The following is an 18,349-nucleotide window of genomic DNA, read 5'->3' as shown; positions in this document are numbered from 1 at the left end:
AATAAAGCTGACTTCGGTTCAGAATCAAGTAATGGTTTTTGAAGGAGAAGATTTTCGCCTCTGAATGTTGCCATTATTTAAAAAGCAGCATAAATGTTTATATATTGTACCCATATGTATGAGAAATTTTATTAAAAACTTTCTCAAATACCAACAAAAGTTTGTAAGTTGATAGAATTTAATATTATTTCCTCCAGTGTTTCACAAATTGTATGTTTTAAGCAGAGCATTAGGTTGTTGTACTCGCTAGTACAGAGTTTCTTGCATATCCCTTGTACTAGCGCCATGAGTGAAATGTCACATAACTGGTTGAGCAAGGTCAATACTGTATCGAGTGCTTCAGCGTACTGGGAAATCTTGAGCCTATTTGAAGGCTTGCATTGTTTGCTTCATGCTACCCTTTGTGATTGTTCAACATAAATTTGTATGAAACATCAATAGCCAAAGCTTCAGCCATAAATGTAATACGATTCGTATATTAATCTATTACACATTGTAAAAACATTGACCTCAGCAGCAATTGCGTAAACTGTGATCATAAGATGACATCATATTTTTTGAATGATGAATTGGAGGAGAAACCTCATCTTATAATCAGGTAAATATAATTTGACTACATTCAATTTTCTTTCTTTTACTTTCGTAGATGTTTATCTTATAGTCACTTTTCAAGACTAGTCATTCTGTCGAACTGATTTCAAGTCAACTGCTATCTCCCACAGAATTACAATGTCATCAGCAAATCTGAAAGATTTTATTTCTTGTCCCTTTACTACCTTTACAAATTTTCCTTGGTTTCCTTTACTGCTGGGCCAATGTACAATCTGAATAACACTGGGGAGAGAGTAAAAGTATGTCTTACTCCCTTGCCAACTACTGTTTCCCTTCACATCCATTGACTTTTAAAACTGCAGTCTGGTTCTATACAAGCTGTATATGACCTTTTGCTCCCTATATTTTACCCCTTGCAACTTCAGAATTTCAAATAGTGTATTCTAGCCAACACTGTCAAAAACTCTCCAAATGCAGCAAATGCAATAAACATATTGGTTTACCTTTCTTCACTCTACCTTTTGGTTGGTTGGTTTAAAAGAGGGGGCTAGGGACCAAACTATGAGGTCATTGGTCCCTTGTTCCTAATAAAACAATGCCACAAGTGTGAGAATAAAATGGATGAGACATATAACACAAAACGGAAAGAATGGAAAGACCACAAGAATGAAGGAAAGGCAACGAACACTAAAATGAACAAAAGAAGACAAGAAAACAACAGAGAGATGCAAGAAACAGTTAGAAGAGAATAAAACAAGGAATCAGATTACAGTGGCTGGCTGACAACAAAAATAAGAAGGAAAAGCCAGCCACCCTGCAACACATTAAAACCTCCATCCTAAAAGCACTAGGGTGGAGGACACAGAGGGGCAAAGGACATGCGTTAAAACTCAGATCGAATAATAAAACCCACCCTCACAGATGAAATGTAAAACTAAATCAGCCGATGAGGCATTGTCTGTTAAAATCAATAATAAAAAGTCCAGCAACCGAAGATGAAGTCACAGGGCAGCCGAAAAAGGACAGAACAGAAGAATATGGGCAACTGTCAACTGAAAACCAGACCTAAGGATTGATATGTCTTCCACTACAGTGAGTGAATCGTCATGAAGGTAAAGTTCTGGGTCTGGATGAACAGTACGACGTTGACAGAAGTGCACAACACATGACTTTGCGGCTGAAAACTAGAAGCCGTAGGCTACAGCCCATGAATGCGCCTTGTGGATGTCTCACTGTAGGTGACACTCAGAAACACTGGTACTGGAGTAGCAGTACGAAATGTAGAAGTCATCTGCATACCAAGAAGGTGAGACGGAGGGCCCTGTGGGACTCCATTCCCCTGGATATGGACAGAACTATGAGAGGCACCAACTTGGACATGGAAAGTACAGAGCGACAGGAAGTTTTGGATAAAAATCGAGAGCGGTTCCCGGAGACCCCACTATACAATGTGGCAAGGATATGATCTCGCCAGGTGGTGTCATATGCTTTGTGTAGATCAAAAAAGAAAGCAACAAGGTGTTGGCATCTGGAAAAGGCTGTTCGGACAGCAGACTCGAGTGACACAAGATTATCAGTGGTAGAGCGACCCTGGCACAAGCCGCCCTGACGTGGAGCCAGCAAGCCACACTGCAGGACCCAACCCAACTGCCGACATACCATACATTCCAGCAGATGATGATTAGTGTTTTAGGGCGCAGAACAATGAGGTTATCAGCGCCCGTTCCCAAAAGAAATGTTGACGAGTACAACCAAGATCTGTTAAACAAGGATCAATTCAGAGCCGATCTTTGCGAGAACTGGAAATGTGCAAATTGCAAGATTGGACACAGCACATCAAAACAGGTAGATAAAACTAAAAATAAAATAGCAGTACAAAACATGGTCGGACAGAATCCTTCACCACTCGCAACTTATTATCCCTCACTTCCAGCCACTGAGCCTCCCACCAATGCATGACCTTCCGAGTCACGAATGATGTTATTGCCTGCAGGGGGACGGAACAGCGAGCAGGAGGTGGGATGGAGCAAGCCTCCTTGGCAGCCGCGTCTGCAAGTTCATTTCCAGGAATCCCTATGTGCCCTGGAACCCAGCAGAAAATTACATCTTTACCCTGCTTTTGCAAGAACAGGAGTGTGTCCTGCACTTCCTGCACCATCCGATCTGCTGGGTACATCTGTTCAAGAGCGTGTACAGCACTTTGGGAATCGGAGCGGATGATGAATTTCGTGCCATGATGTCGTCACATATGCCCTAATGCTTGCAGAATGGCAAACAGTTCTGCATAGTAAACTGAGAACTGCTCTGGGAGCCCTATCCTACGGACAGTATCGGGAAACACAGCAGAGCAGCCCATAAAATCCCTGTTTAGACCCATCCGTGAAAACAGTAATAAAATCTGAATGGCGGTCTAAAATCTCAGTAAATTTAATTTTAAAAAGGTAGTCCAGGGTATAATACTTCTTGTAAGCAGCCAGATCAAGAAGTAATCTTGGCCTTTGTAGTAGCCAGCGAGATCCCCTACTCCATCCCTGGTGGATGACCTTAATGCCCTCCGGGTGTACTGACTCGAGACACTCCTTTGCACAGATGCCAAACGGCTTTGTTGCCTTCAGATGGTGGCAGAAGAGACGTTCCAGTGCCAGCTGTGAAAAGGTGTTGGATGCCAACGAAAGAGGAGTGGACTTAGCCCTGTATGCTTGCCGTACCACGAGGAGAAGACGCCAAATGGACAGCGGAGGCTCTCCAGCCTCGACGCATAGACTAGCAACTGGACTTGTGCGATAAGCCCCCGTTGAAAGCCTAAGACCCTTGTGGTGAATCACATCCAATATTTTGAGGTACGAAGGCCTTGCAGATCCATAAGCTTGACATCCGTCAGCGCCCCAGGACCTATGACTGACGCATTTAAGGACGTTTAAAGCCTTGAAACAGATCATTTAGGTATGGCAACCATGTGAGCTTCTCATCAAAAATAAGCCCGAGATATTTCACTTTTTGTATAAAGGTGAGAACAGTGTCTCCTAGTTTTAAAACAGGGAGATTAAAAAGAGAACGGGAATGGTTAAAATCTACACAAACAGTCTTCTCCAAAGAGAATTTAAAGCTTGTGGTCTTAGACCATTCCTCCAATTGCAGGATCGTCAGCTGTAATTGGCGTGTGGCAGTTGTAAGGGAGGAAGACGCACAGAAATGGAGAAATCGTCCACAAACAAGGAGCATTGTACGGGCCGTTGTACCGTGGACGCAATACTATTGATTGCAATTGCGAATGCTGTCACACCGAGGACACTTCCTTGAGGGACACCGTTCTCCTGCTTAAAACGGTCAGACAGGATATTCCCAACCTTATACCTAAAATACCTGTCCGACAGAAAGGATCTGATGACTGTGGGTAAACGCCCACGGAAACCCCACTCATAAAGCTGCCGCAAAATGTTATGCCTCCAGGTAGTATCGTACGCCTTCTCGGGGTCGAAGAAAACCCCGATAAGGTGTTGCTTACATAGGAAAGCATCTTGTATCAGAATCCACACCAGGCACCTATTGACCATACGCTCAAATGTCTTTCCTACGCAGCTCTTGAGACTAACGCTACGATAATTACTGGGATCGGTCCAATCCTTCCGTGGTTTTAAAAGTGGAATTAAAATCGATTCTTTCCACAAACTAGGAAAGTCACCTGTCTTCCAAATTTCATTAAAAAGTTGAAGGAGGACTTCCTTTGACCGCAAATCCAACTGCTGCAGCATGCTATACGATATCAGGTCTGGACCAGGTGCAGTATCCCGAGATACTGACAGTGCAGAGTCCAACTCCCACAAAGAGAAAGGCTGGCTGTATTCCTCAATGTTGTTTGAACGGGAATCAAAACCAGCCCGATCCTATGTACCCCGATAGCGATGAAATTCTGGGTCCTGGCTAGAATCGGCCGTAATAGTTTGAAATGATTCTGCCATTGCCCGGGCGATGTCTCTTGGAGATGTTAGGAGAGACCCCCGCTCACGTATAGCTGCTATTGGCGGTCGAGAGTATCGCCTTGAGATCCTCCTAATGGCTTCCCATACTTTTCTTGAAGATGTTGACCTATTGATGGAGTTCAGGAACTCTCGCCAAGACCTCTGTTTGCTCTCTCTAACGATTCTTCTCGCCCGCGCCCGTGCTATTCGGAAAGTTGCCAGATTCGCATCAGTAGGGCACCGATGGAATCTTCTCAAAGCCACCCTTCTGTCTCTGATTGCAGTATGACAGTCGTCATTCCACCAAGGGACAGGCTGCCTCACAGGTGTTCCCTTTGACTTTGGTATGGATACATCAGCGGCATGGTGCATCACCGCCGTAATGTGATCCACCCAATCCCGGACGACTTCACACTGTTCAAAAACAGCCAACTGCCTGTAGAGCGTCCAGTTTCCATTCCGGAACAACCATTCTGGCGGCTTTGCGACACGACCCATTTCAACTAGCAGATGGAGCCAGATAGGATAATGGTCGCTGTCATGAAGGTCGTCGTCTACGACCCACAGAGCAATGTCCGCAAGCACAGACGAACAAATAGAGAGGTCTATGGCAAAGGACGAACCTGAAGCGGTGCTAAAATGCGTGGCCTGACCTGTGTTCAGCAGTATGATGTCGGAAGTCCTGATCAACTGCTCTATCATCTGGCCTCTGCGGCAGGTGTTGTTTGAACCCCATAATGCATTATGAGCATTAAAATCGCCTAAAATGAGAAAGGGACGGGGTAGCCGATCAATGAGCTGTGTGAGGGCTTCACTGTCAATGAGCTCAGCGGGTGGTAAATACAAGGAGCATACTGTGACATTAACATGGGCCAGAATCCGAGCTGCAACCGCTTGTAGCGTTGTGGTTAAGGCCACAGGTGAGGAGTGGAATGTGTCTTTAATGAACACTGCCACCCCACCCTGCGCTCTATTACCAGTCAGGTCGTCTTTCCTGTACAAGTGATATCCTGTAAGTACAGGTGTGTCATTCTCTTTAAAATGTGTCTCTTGCAAAGAGATGCAAAAGGGGTTTTCCTGTACTAACAGCCACAATTCTTCAAAGTGAGTTCTGACTCCATTCAGATTCCACTGAAGTATGGGAGCCATATCAGCATTTTGGATTAGATTTCCCCCTGACTTTGCGCCGCACTGGTGAGACACCTGTGGAGCGAGTGGCAGCAGAGGGGCTGCCAGGTTCTGGGGAAGAGGTATCAAACTCCATGACGATTTCCTCCTCATCAGTCAGGGATGCCATGACGACATCCGATGGTGCCTTTGGCAGGTTTGACGCCAAACATCGTGCCCCTTTCCCTGGTCCCTTTTTCTTGGTGGAAGTCCGGGATGGGGGAAGTGGAGAGGCACTCGGGTTCTGGAGGGCCTTCGAAGTCTTCACTGTAGCTTTCTCTGCAATAGCATTTGGTTCAGCTGGAGCAGCCTGAATAGCTATATCTTTATTGGTTGTGCTCTGGCAGGTACAAACGCACGTACAGGTATTGGTGGAGAATACTGCTATGCTGGACATGGTCTGCGTCGAAGCGTCTACTTTTGACGCACTTTTTTGCACCAAGCAGGCATAGGATGTGGCAAAGACAGGGGTTTTGTCGCCTTATACTCTTTTTTGGCTTCCACATAAGGTGTCCTCTTAGTCACCTTTGTCTCCTGAATTTTTCTTTCCTCTGCAAAGATGGGGCAGTCTATGCTCCAGACGGGATGGCCCCCAGAGCAGTTGATACACAGTGCTGGAGATGTGCACTGGGTCCCAGCTTCATGAGCTGCCTTGCCACATATACTGCAGGTCGGTTCACCCCCACAACTCATCGTTGACATTTGAAACATCGCATAGGGTTAGGTATATAAGGGCTAACCCTAAGTCGGAGGAAACCAGCCAGAACGTATTCAGGCAAGACAGGCGAATTGAAAGTCACAATGAAGGTGGCAGATTTCTCAACAACTCCATTATTCCTACGTGTCTGTTGTTCCTCCACGTCTACAATCCCCATTCTTGCTTCAGCTCTTCTACCTCGATATCCATTAAATCACGGCAGGTGACAACACCTTTACTGGAGTTGAGGGAATTGTGCAGCTTGACAGTAATATCATACTTGCCTAACTTGGTTGACTTTCGAAGCAGCTCCACTTGCTTTGCCCTAGTAGTCTCAAATAACAGGGTACCATTCCTCAGGCATTTGATAGATTTCAGTGTACCTGCGAGTCCTTCTAAACCTTTATGTATATAGAAAGGAGACACTTTTTCAAATGAGCCCTCCTTCCTCTTAATCACGGTGAAAACATTGTCATTTATGACTCCATGAGCCCTGTTACTCTGTTCTTTCTGCTTATCTGGAGGACTAGCCTCCGTCATGCGCTTTACTGATTGCGAAGTTGGTGAAGGGAAATACGTGGTTGCCATGTGCGTCCCACGAGCAGCTAGGGAACTAAATGTCCGCCCAGATAGAGCCCCGCATGCCTGGGTAAGCCTTATACAACTGAGGTGCGGCAGGTTCCTCAGAGGTCGCCCGCTAGCGACTGTTCCACCTCAACAGCCATGCATCTTATCGGCGCGCAGCACACCTTAAGATTGAAGGTTTTTTTTATACAGGTATGTACCATCCTCGCGATCCAGGCAATCAAGCCAAGATCCCCGGTCCCTGTGACACACAACGTTCCAACGTTGCGCCACACGGTGATCGCTGAAGCATGCCCAGAGCTTACGGTGTCAGAGGACTGGCGGCGCACACCAGTCCACAGCTCGGGGACGCCAGGTTCGCCAAGCCTGTACCCAGCAAATGAATGCTGAGTCCCCTGAGGGGACATTCCAGCAGCTTACAGAGACCATTGGTGAAGCTGATGAGCTGATAGCTATCCACATCAATCAGGTTTTTACCATGTTTGAGCACCGGAATGGTGGTGCTCTCCCATCATTGTGATAGAAAGATGCCATCGCACCAGATCCGGTTGAAGATGAGGAGATGTCACTTGTAGTCAGATGAGAGATGTTTAATCATCTGGCTGTGGATCTGATCAGGCCCAGGAGCTGTGTCGGGCAATGTGCAAGAGCACTGAGGAGCTCCCACTCTGTAAATGGGGCATTATAGGATTCACTGTGGCGTGTAGTGAATGATAGGACATTCCCTTCCAGCCGCCATTTGAGAGTGCGAATGTCTGGGGGATAATTGAGGTTCGAGCAAAATGCTCAGCTAAGTGCTCGGCAACCGCATTTGTGTCGGTAGATAACACACCATTTATGGCTAACACCAGGAACACCTGTTGGGGTCTGGTTCACGAAGACGTTTGATCTTTGCCCAGACTTGGGAAGGTGACATATGGCACCCAATGGTCGAGACGCATCTCGACCAACATTCCTGCTTCCATTGTTTGAGTTGGTGAATGCAGGCACAGAGCCATTTAAAGGCTATGAGATGCTCCAGGGAAGGATGCCGTTTTGGAACTCGCTGACACTCCTTAATCGCTTCCAGCAACCACCAAGAGACTGCCTTACACCTTGGGCACCCTAAAGCGCGAAGGATCGTGTTTTCTGCCGCAGACACAATTGTTGTAGTCACCTGCTCAACCATCACATCGATGTTACCGTGTGGGGGAGATTCAATGGTGACAGCAGAGGTGAAAGTTTCCAAGTCCACCTCGTTTAAAGCCCATCTCGGCAGACGTACGTGGACCTGACGCCGGGGCAGTGACAGGGAGATGAGGAAGTGGTCGCTACCTCACAGGTCATCATGTGCTCTCCAGTGGATAGATGGGAGAAGTCCTGGGCTGCAAATTGATAAATCAATGGCCAAGTAACTATCATGAGCCACACTGGTGTGGCAGCCCCAGTAGTTAATAGGCAGAGGTCAAACTGAGACAGTAAAGTTTCGACATCTCTGCCTCGGCCAGTAAGCATGGTACCACCCCACCAGGGGTTATGGGCGTTAAAATTCCCAAAAGTAGGAAAGGTCTAGGGAGTTGATCAATCAGTGCAGCTAATACATTCAGGGGTACTGCACCATCTGGAGGAAGATATACACTGCAGACAGCTATTTTCTGTGTCGTCCTTATTATGACATCCACAGCTTCAAGAGGGGTTTGAAGGGGCACAGGTTCACTACATATTGAGTTTAGGACATAAACGCAAACTCCACCTGACACTCGATTATAGTCACTACAGTTCCTGTAATATTCCTTATAGCTGCAGAGGGCAGGGGTTTATAGCTGCGGAGGGCAGGGGTCCGCACTGACGGGAACCAAGCTTCCTGAGGCGCAATGCTGATAGCAGGTGTAAAGCTTAACAGTTGCCATAGCTCAGCCAGATGGATGAAAAAACCACAGCAATTCCACTGGAGGATGATGTCATCGTGAGACTGGGAAGACATGGAACATTCAATAAGGCAGTTTACACCGCAGGGTCACCTGCTACCACTGACATATTGCCTGAGCAGTCTATATCCATTGTGTCTGAGGGTCTGGCGAGATCTAGGTCCTCAGCGGACACCAGAATCTCCACCCCATCCTTAGACGCAGAGCTTGTATGTAGCATTAATGTGGGTGCCATTGCAATTTCCTTGGTCTTAGGGGTCTTCTTTTTGGACTTCTCTCGCTGGTCCTTGGCTTTCCCTGGTTGGGAGGACTTTGCTGGCTCAATCTCTGGCCCTGAGCATGAGCATGAAGCCCTACGACCAGCTGCTTTTGAGCTCTTCAGCCACTGGCAGGTGTCTTCTTTCCCACCAGCAGAAATCTGGAAAAGGAGTGACCCAAGGGACCCTTCCTAGTGAGAGAAGCTGAAGAAGACTTATGCTTCTCTGGCTTAGAAATGGGGACAGGCATTGGGGGTGGGGGTGGGGGGGTGGGGGGTGTTGCTCCCGAAGTAGGTGGTGCGGGAGCAACAGGGAGGGGATTGCCCCCCCCCCCCACCATCAAGGGGGCAGGTGTAGTCTTTCGGCTCTGAGAGGTGACTACTAGGGTTGGCGGAGCTGATGGTGCCAGAATTGTTGTAGCAGCGGCATAAGATGATGTCATACGTACAGGATGCAGGCGTTCAAATTTCCTCTTAGCCTCAGTCTAGGTCAGACGATCCAGAATCTTGTACTCCATGATTTTCCTTTCTTTCTGGAAAATTCTGCAGTCTGGTGAGCAAGGTATGGTGCTCTCTGCAGCTGACACAGATGGGACGTGGGCACATGGAGTATTGGGATGTGATGAGCGTCCACAATCTTGACATGTGACACTGGAAGTACAGCAGAAAGACATATGGCTGAACTTCCAGCACTGCATAGGGGTGGGGAACATAGGGCTTTACATCACAGTGGGAGACCATCACCTTGACCTTCTCGGGCAATGTGTCACCCTCAAATGCCAAGATGAAGGCACCGATGACAACGTGATTACCTCTCAGACCATGGTGGACAGGCCGGATGAAATGTACACCTCGCCGCTCTAAATTGGCGCGCAGCTCATCATCAGAATGCGAAAGAAGGTCCCTGTGAAATATGATACCCTAGACCATATTTAAACTCTTATGGGGTGTGATGGTTACAGGAACATCCCCCAGCTTGTCACAAGTGAGTAACATTCGTGACTGGGCAGAGGATGCTGTTTTGATCAAGACTGACCCAGATCTCATTTTGGACAATCCTTCCATCTCCCCAAACTCGTCCTCTAAATGTTCAACAAAAAACTGAGGCTTCATTGTCATGAAAGGTTCCCCATCAGCTCTCTAACATATAAGGTACCGGGGAGAATAAGCTTCACTGCCATCCTTAGCTTGGCATTCCTCCCATGGGGTGGCCAGGGAGGGGAATGGGGTTATTGGCACTGAAGATTGACTTTGCTCACTTAGAGACTGCTGGTGATTCACAACCAGCAAGAGATGATGGACTACGTTTCATCGCAGGTCATCTGCCCTGATGCCACCCACTCCGGCGAGGGGCCCTACCCATGGGCGCCACCCAGCTGCAGCAAAGGCCACCTGGTAGGAGGGCCATTGCCGGGAGACCCGATGCCCCAGAGGAATGGGCATCTACCCCTTGGCATATGTGGGGAGTTAACTGCACAGGCATCAGCAGAGTGATCCCTGTGTGGTCAGGGGGCTACAACCAACAGGGTACATGGAAGCCCCACCACAATGGACTGGCTACCATGCTGGATATCACGAGCAAAGAAGTCCATGGTCATCATTGATGCAGATAGCGACACTGCATAGTGTATGGTGGAAAATGCACCCAGGAAGGTGTCCTGGTCCAAGAGATGGAGAATGAGCAGGACTGAAATGTGATGACGAGAAAGTGGGCTAAAGATCTCAATGCACACTGGACCATGTAAGGCGCCCTTCCCCAATTGGCTTGCTCTTCAGGAAAATTTTGAAAAATGGAGGTCACACCCTACATGGGACCATCACATAAAGGCCGAAACATGTCAGACTCATTTTAGTTGCCTCTTACGATAGGCACGAATACCTCAGGCCTATTCTGACCCCCAGACCCATAGCGGGGAATCTACCTTTTAAAGTAAGTCATTTGGATCAGTTTTGTCTCACTTGTTCCTGAAATAGGAAATTAAAGATGATGTTTTTCACTGAAAATACGAAGTGAGAGGATGATATAACGATCAAATGTGTCTACATGATATTGTGAAATAGAACTTAATATAACTTGGAGGAGGACACGGACACACACACACACACACACACACACACACACACACACACACACACACACACATTCATAATGAACCACAACAAACAGGCCAATTACTCTCTGTCCAAGCTCAAAGAAACAGATCAATCACTTTCTCTGCCAGAACATGACTATCTTTTGCCAAGAGTTAAAACGAGAAATATTCTTCACAGGATATTTTTTTCACAGTTTGCTCGACAGGTATACTTCTCAAACTAGAAAGAAGGGTGGTTATGTTTAATGTCCCTCAAGGTCACTCGAGATACAACACTGGCTTGGAGTTGAAAAGATGATGGGAAAAAGTAGCTGTGCCAGTGTTGAAGTAATTCTCCAATCATATGCCAGAACTCATCTACAGACATCACAAAAAACATTGATCAGTATGGTTGGACAACGAATTTAATCTCATTCCTACTGAATTCAAGTCCATGTCATAAATGCTGTGCTATCTCATCATACTTAACAAACTGTATCACAATGTGTGGCAGTATGAACCTCTTATCAGTATTAGCTGCAGTGCTTCCCATTCTAATCATGAATGACATTTGGAAGGAATGAATGCCTACACACATATGCACTTACCTTCATGTTTACAATTTTATCACGTTTACAATTTTATCACTATGATTTCTACACAGTTTCTACAAAGAGGAGGGGATAGTTTGTTCTTACCATCTTCTATGAGGGCATGTCCCCAAAATTTTAAAAGCAACCTTTCACATCAACATGTAACACTAAACTCCACATGCACCTATTGTCAACAGATACAATTAAGACCTTTTGAAGGAAAGGTGCCAGTGTGCACGAAGGAAGTAAAACCTTTCCAATTAGGGTGCTCAATCTATCACTGTGGGCCTTCCAGCCAAATATGCCATATGAGTTTAGGTTACATTCATTAGAATACTTTTCTTGTAAAGTATCCTACTGGAGTTGCTGTATGTATCAGTAATACTTTCTTATGACTAAGTAAACAAGTTATCAAACACTTAACACTTCTTAAGTTGAATTTCTTTGGTTAATCCAACCCTAACACCCCCCTGCGGGTTCGGGGGTTAGAATAGGCCCGCGGTATTCCTGCCTGTCGTAAGAGGCGACTAAAAGGAGTCTCACATGTTTCGGCCTTATGTGATGGTCCCCTCTCGGGTTTGACCTCCATCTTTCTAAATTATTCCGAAGAGCGAGCCAATTGGGGAAGGGCGCCTTACATGGTGCACTGTATTCGTCGTGCATTGAGACCTTTAGCCGGCTTTTTCGTCGTTGCAATGGTCTCCCGCTCGTTTTCCATCTCTTGGGCAAGGATATGTCCCTGGGTGCGATTACCATGCTGCACTCTGCAGTGTTGCTTTTAACTGTGACGACGACCTTGGACATTTTTGCACCTAAGATCCAGCACGGTAGCCAGTCTGTTGTGGTGGGGCCGCCATGTACCCTGTTGGTTGTAGCCCCCTGACAACACAGGGATCGCTCTACTGATGCCTGCGCTGTTAACTCCCCATGTATGCCAAGGAGTAGATGCCCATCTCCCTGGGGCATCAGGACTCCCGGCAATGGCCATCCTGCCAGGTGGCTATTGCTGTGACTGGGTGGCGCCCATGGGGAGGGCCCTTGGTCGGAGTGGGTGGCATCAGGGCGGATGACCCGCAATGAAGCGTGGTACATCATCTCTCGCTGGCGGCCAGCCACCAGCAGTCTCTAAGCGTTCGAGGGCTCATTTTAAAGCTAACGTTTATGACCCCAAATCGTTCCCATCCCTGGCCACACCATGGGAGGAACGAAAGGCAATGAATGACAGTGATGTGTATTCGCCCAGGTATCTCGTCTGCACCAGAGCTGATGGTGACTCGTTTCTATCCATGAAGCCTCAGTTCTTTGTAGAGCATTTAGAGGACAAGTTCGGGGAGGTGGAGGGTTTGTCCAAAATGCGCTCTGGGTCAGTTTTGATAAAAACGGCATCCTCTGCCCAGTCACGCAGGTTACTTACTTGTGACAAGTTGGCCTCACATGTCGCGATTGTGGACGCCCATCTCATCCCGATACTCCATGTGCTCCGCCTCCCGTCTGTGTCAACTGTGGAGAGCCTCATTCCCCTTGCTCGCCGGACTGCAGTATCTTACAGAAAGAACGCAAAATCATGGAATATAAGACCCTGGACCGACTGACCTACACTGAGGCTAAGCGGAAATTTGAACGGCTACATCCCGTGCGCATGATGTCATCTTATGCCTCCTCTGTCACTCCTGCTCCAGCTCCTTCAGCTGCAAGACATACAGTCAGCTCTCAGAGTCAGAGGACCTCACCTGCCCCCTTGACGATGGGGGCCACTTCTCTCGCTGTTGCTCCCACACCATCTACCTCGGGAGGAGCACCCACTAAACCACTGGGGGCACCAGTCCCCACTTCTAAGCCGGAGAAGCGTAAGTCTTCTTCGGCTTCTCTCGCTCGGAAGGGATCCTTTGGGTCATTCCCTTCCCAGGTTCCTACCAGCGACACAGTAGACACCAACCAGTGGCTGAAGAAGCCACAGGTCGCTGGTCGACGGGCTTCGCGATCCTCTTCGGTCCCGGAAACTGACTCCAATAAGCCCTCTCAACAACGGCAACCAAAGGAATAGCGAGAGAAAACGACTTTGAAGACCCGTAAGACCAAGCCACCTGCGGTGGCACCTACTCCACCGCTACCTAAAAGCTCTGCGTCTGACGATGAGGTGGAGATCCTTGTGTCCACTGAGGACCTCGATCTCGCCGGTCCCTCAGATGCAATGGATAGCACTTGCACGGGTGCTCCATCGGAGGCAGCAGTTGACCCAGCGGCGTAATCTGCCTTCCCAGTCCCGTCATGCCTTTCTCCGCCATGGACAATACCATCCTCCAGTGGAACTGCAGCGGTTTCTTCCACCATCTAGCTGAGCTCCGCCAACTTATCAGGCTTCACCCCTTCTTCTGCATTGCTCGTCAGGAAACTTGGTTTCCAGTAACGCGAACCCCCGCCCTCCCTGGCTATCGGGGTTATTATAAGAACCGGGCAGCATATGAAAGGGTGTCTGGTGGCGTCTGCCTCTATGTCCTTCACACTCTGCACAGTAAGTCTGTCCCTCTCCAAACACCTTTAGAGGCTGTCGCTGTTCGGGTGTGGACGCCACAGGCTGTTACCGTCTGCAGTCTTTACCTTCCACCGGATGGTGATGTCTCGCAGCATGTCCTGGCTGCGCTGATAGCCCAATTGCCGCCACCTTTCTTGCTACTGGGCGACTTCAACGCCCATAACCCTCTGTGGGGTGGGTCAGTGGCAACAGGTCGAGGCGCCACCGTTGAGCATTTATTGTCGCAGCTCGATCTCTCGATTTTAAATGGCGCATGGCACATACTCCGCCATTGACCTTTCAATCTGTAGCCCTAGCCTCTTACCGTCTGTCCAATGGAGTGTGCATGATGACCTGTGTGGTAGTGACCACTTTCCGATCTTTCTGTCACTACCACAGCGTCACTCTTCTGGGCGCCCTAGCAGATGGGCTATGAATAAGGCTGACTGGGACTTGTTCTCCTCCACTGCCGCTATTGAGCCTCTCTCTAATGATGAAATTGATGTGGTGGTTTAATCGGTCACCACCGGCATCGTTACTGCCGCCGAATCTGCCATTCCCCGTTCCTCTGGGTGGTCGCCTCAGATCGCTGCAGCGATTAAAGATCGCTGGCGGGCGCTACAGCGTCACAAGCGACATCCCTGCATTGAACACCTCATCACCTTCAGACGGCTGCGTGCGCGGGCCCGCCGCCTTATCCGCCAAAGCAAGCAGGAGTGCTGGGAGCGGTATGTGTCCACCATTGGCCTCCATGTCACTCCATCGCAGGTCTGGGCCAAGATTTGATGCGTCTACGGCTATCGGACCCCTGTCAGCGTCCCTGCGCTCTCACTGAATGGAGCAGTTTGTACTGACTCTGACGTCATTGCAAACCGCTTAGCCGAGCATTTTGCTATGAGTTCCGCTTATGCGGATTACCCCCAGGCCTTCCGCTCCATTCAAGAGCGGATGGAACGTCGGAGCCTTTCGTTTCGCACCCACCACCCAGAATCTTACAATGCTCCATTCAGTGAGTGGGAATTCGCAGTGCCCTAGCCGCTTGCCCCGATACCACTCCTGGGCCAGATGGCGTCCACTGTCAGATGCTGAAACACCTTTCAGTGGACTGCCAGTGACGCCTCCTCAACCTTTACAACCGTCTTTGGGTCGAGGGGGAGTTTCCGTCGCAATGGCGGGAAAGCATTGTCATCCCCGTTTTGAAACCTGGAAAGAACCCTCTGGAGGTGGACAGCTACCGTCCCATTAGCCTCACCAACGTTCTTTGCAAGTTGCTTGAACGGATGGTGAGCCGGCACTTGAATTGGGTACTGGAGTCTCGGGGCCTTCTGGCTCCGTCTCGGGGTGGGTTCCGTGAAGGCCGCTCCGCCACCGACAATCTGGTGAACCTGGAGTCGGCCATCCGTACTGCCTTTGCCCGCCGTCAGCACCTGGTCGCTGTCTTTTTCGACATGCGGAAGGCATACGATACGACATGGCGTCATCACATCCTTTCTACGCTTCATGGATGGGGTCTTCGGGGTCCTCTGCCGATTTTTATCCGCAATTTTCTGTCGTATCGTACCTTCCACGTGCAAGTCGCAGCCTCATATAGTTCCTCCCACGTCCAGGAGACCGGTGTGCCACAGGGTTCTGTTTTAAGTGTCTGCCTGTTTTTAATAGCCATTAACGTGCTCGCTGCGGCCATGGGAAATTCCGTCTCCGCTTCCCTGTATGCTGACGACTTCTGCCTTTACTACAGTTCTACTGGCATTGCAGCTGTTGAACGTCAGCTACAGGGCGCTATCCGCAAGGCGCAGTCTTGGGCTGTAGCTCATGGGTTCCAGTTTTCAGCAGCCAAGACCTGCGTTATGCATTTCTGCCGGCGACGTACTGTCGACCCGGAGCCGAGGCTTTCTCTTAATGGCGAACTTCTTTCAGTGATGGAATCACACAGGTTTTTGGGGGTGGTTTTCGATGCCCGGTTGACTTGGCTGCCTCATATTCGGCAGCTTAAACAGGCGTGTTGGCGGCATCTCAACGCTCTGCGATGTTTGAGCCACACCAGCTGGGGCGCCGACCGATCTACCTTGTTACGGCTCTACCAGGCGTTAATCAAGTCCCGTTTGGATTATGGGAGCCTGGCTTGTGGCTCCGCTTCCCCATCTGCGTTGCGGGTACTGGACCCAATACTACACAGCGGGATACGACTTGCCACTGGTGCCTTCCGCACCAGCCCTGTGGACAGCATACTAGTGGAGGCAGGTGTCCCTCCCCTGCGGTTACGGCGCCAACGTTTGCTGGCCGCTTATGCTGCCCATGTTTTTAGCTTGCCCGGGCATCCAAACTATTACCTCCTGTTCCTGCAATCGGTCGTCCATCTGCCAGAACGTCTGCCCCGGTCTGGTTGTACGATCGCGGTCCGCGTCAAAGAGCTTCTCTCCGGGCTTAGGGTTTTCACTGTTCCACCTCCTTTCCGGGCCACTTTGCATACATCCCCATGGTGTGTTCCTCGCCCTTGCCTTCGGCTCGACTTGGCACAGGGCCCGAAGGACTCAGTCCCTCCAGAGGCCTTCCGCCGCCGCTTTTATTCCATCCTGGCCACGTATCAGGGCTCTGGCATTGTTTACACTAACGGTTCGATGGTTGCTGGTCGTGTCAGGTATGCGCTAACTCTAGGGGACCATTCCGAACAATGTTCCTTGCAGGATGGCTGCAGCGTTTACACTGCTGAGCTGGTCGCCATCTTTCGTGCCCTACAGTATATCCGCTCCTGCTCAGGTGAGTCCTTCATTATCTGTAGCGATTCCCTGAGCAGTTTACGAGCTCTCAACCAGTGTTTCCCTCGTTCTCGTCTGGCGATGGATATCCAAGAGTCCCTGCATACTCTTGCCCGTTGCGGCCGCTCTGTGGTCTTTGTGTGGACCCCCAGTCATGCCGGTATCCCGGGCAATGAACATGTTGACCGCCTGGCGAAAGAGGCCACGAGTCAACCATCTCTGGATGTTGGCCTCCCACAGACTGATTTGCGGGCAGCCCTCCGCCGAAAAGTTTTTGCGCTTTGGGACACTGAAGGGCGCGATCGGATCACGCCCAATAAACTCTGTGCCATTAAGGAGACGACGACTGTGTGGCGGTCATCCATGCGAGCCAACCACAGGGACTCAGTCGTCCTTTGTCGGCTCCGCATTGGCCACTCCCGGCTGACACAGTTATTTACTGCGCCGGGAGGACCCTCCTCTATGTCGCGGCAGGGCGGCTTTGACAGTGGCCCACATTTTGTTGACCTGCCCCCTTTTAGCTGTGGCCAGGCAGACATTTGCGCTGCCTGATACGCTCCCTGCCCTTTTATCTGATGCCCCTGTTATGGTTGGCTTAGTTTTACGTTTTATTCCGGCAGGGGTTTTTTATCGTTTACTCTGAGTGTTTGTTATGTTCTTTTGTGTTGGTTCTGGCCATTGGCCTACAATTTTAATCTGAGTTTTTAATGCGTTTCTCGGTGGTTGGCTTTTCCTTTTTTGTTTCTATGGTCGGCCAACCACCTTCACACTCTGTTTGATTTTAGTTTGTCTTGTCTGGTCTTTGTCTAAGTCTCTCTTGTTCTGTGTTGTCTGTGATCTATTCTGTTACTCATTTTTATTCTCTGTGGGTGTTTTTAGTATTTGGAAAAAGGGACTGATGACCATCGCAGTCTGGTCCCTTTAATCCCACAAACCAACCAACCCTAACAGATAAGCAGCATTCAAATGCTGGTGGCACAAATGTCACATAAAATACTGCCTTCAGAGAGAAGCTACACATCCATGAATTCTTCCTATGAACCACACCCTATAATCTTTGCAACAACTACATAGCACTGTATATGTGCATGACAATCTATCAGATGTCATCTGAGTGGCCAGTGTCAAGCTGTTTCAGCAAACTAGACCACTCTACTGCACAGCCTATGGCTCTGCACAACAGTATCTGCTTCAAAAGTTCTCAAGTTATATGCACCATCCTCCAGCTCCGCACCAGATACTAAGAGTTGCCAAGGTGAGAACGGTTTGTTCAAGACAATACTTCAAACTGGT

The 18,349-nt window shown here is 48.9% G+C and overlaps 1 protein-coding gene across 1 annotated transcript in view; it reads right to left on the bottom strand.

Annotated features, from left to right (window-relative positions):
• Positions 1-18,349, bottom strand: part of LOC126092246 (probable ATP-dependent RNA helicase DDX27) — a 94,997-nt gene that overhangs the window by 36,852 nt on the left and 39,796 nt on the right. The gene's annotated exons all lie outside the window — the stretch shown is intronic.

Source organism: Schistocerca cancellata, chromosome 7, assembly GCF_023864275.1.
Source record: "Schistocerca cancellata isolate TAMUIC-IGC-003103 chromosome 7, iqSchCanc2.1, whole genome shotgun sequence".
Classification (NCBI taxonomy): Eukaryota; Metazoa; Arthropoda; class Insecta; order Orthoptera; family Acrididae; genus Schistocerca; species Schistocerca cancellata.
The sequence above is the reverse complement of the archived record's forward strand: the minus strand, read 5'-3'. Positions and strand labels throughout refer to the sequence as shown.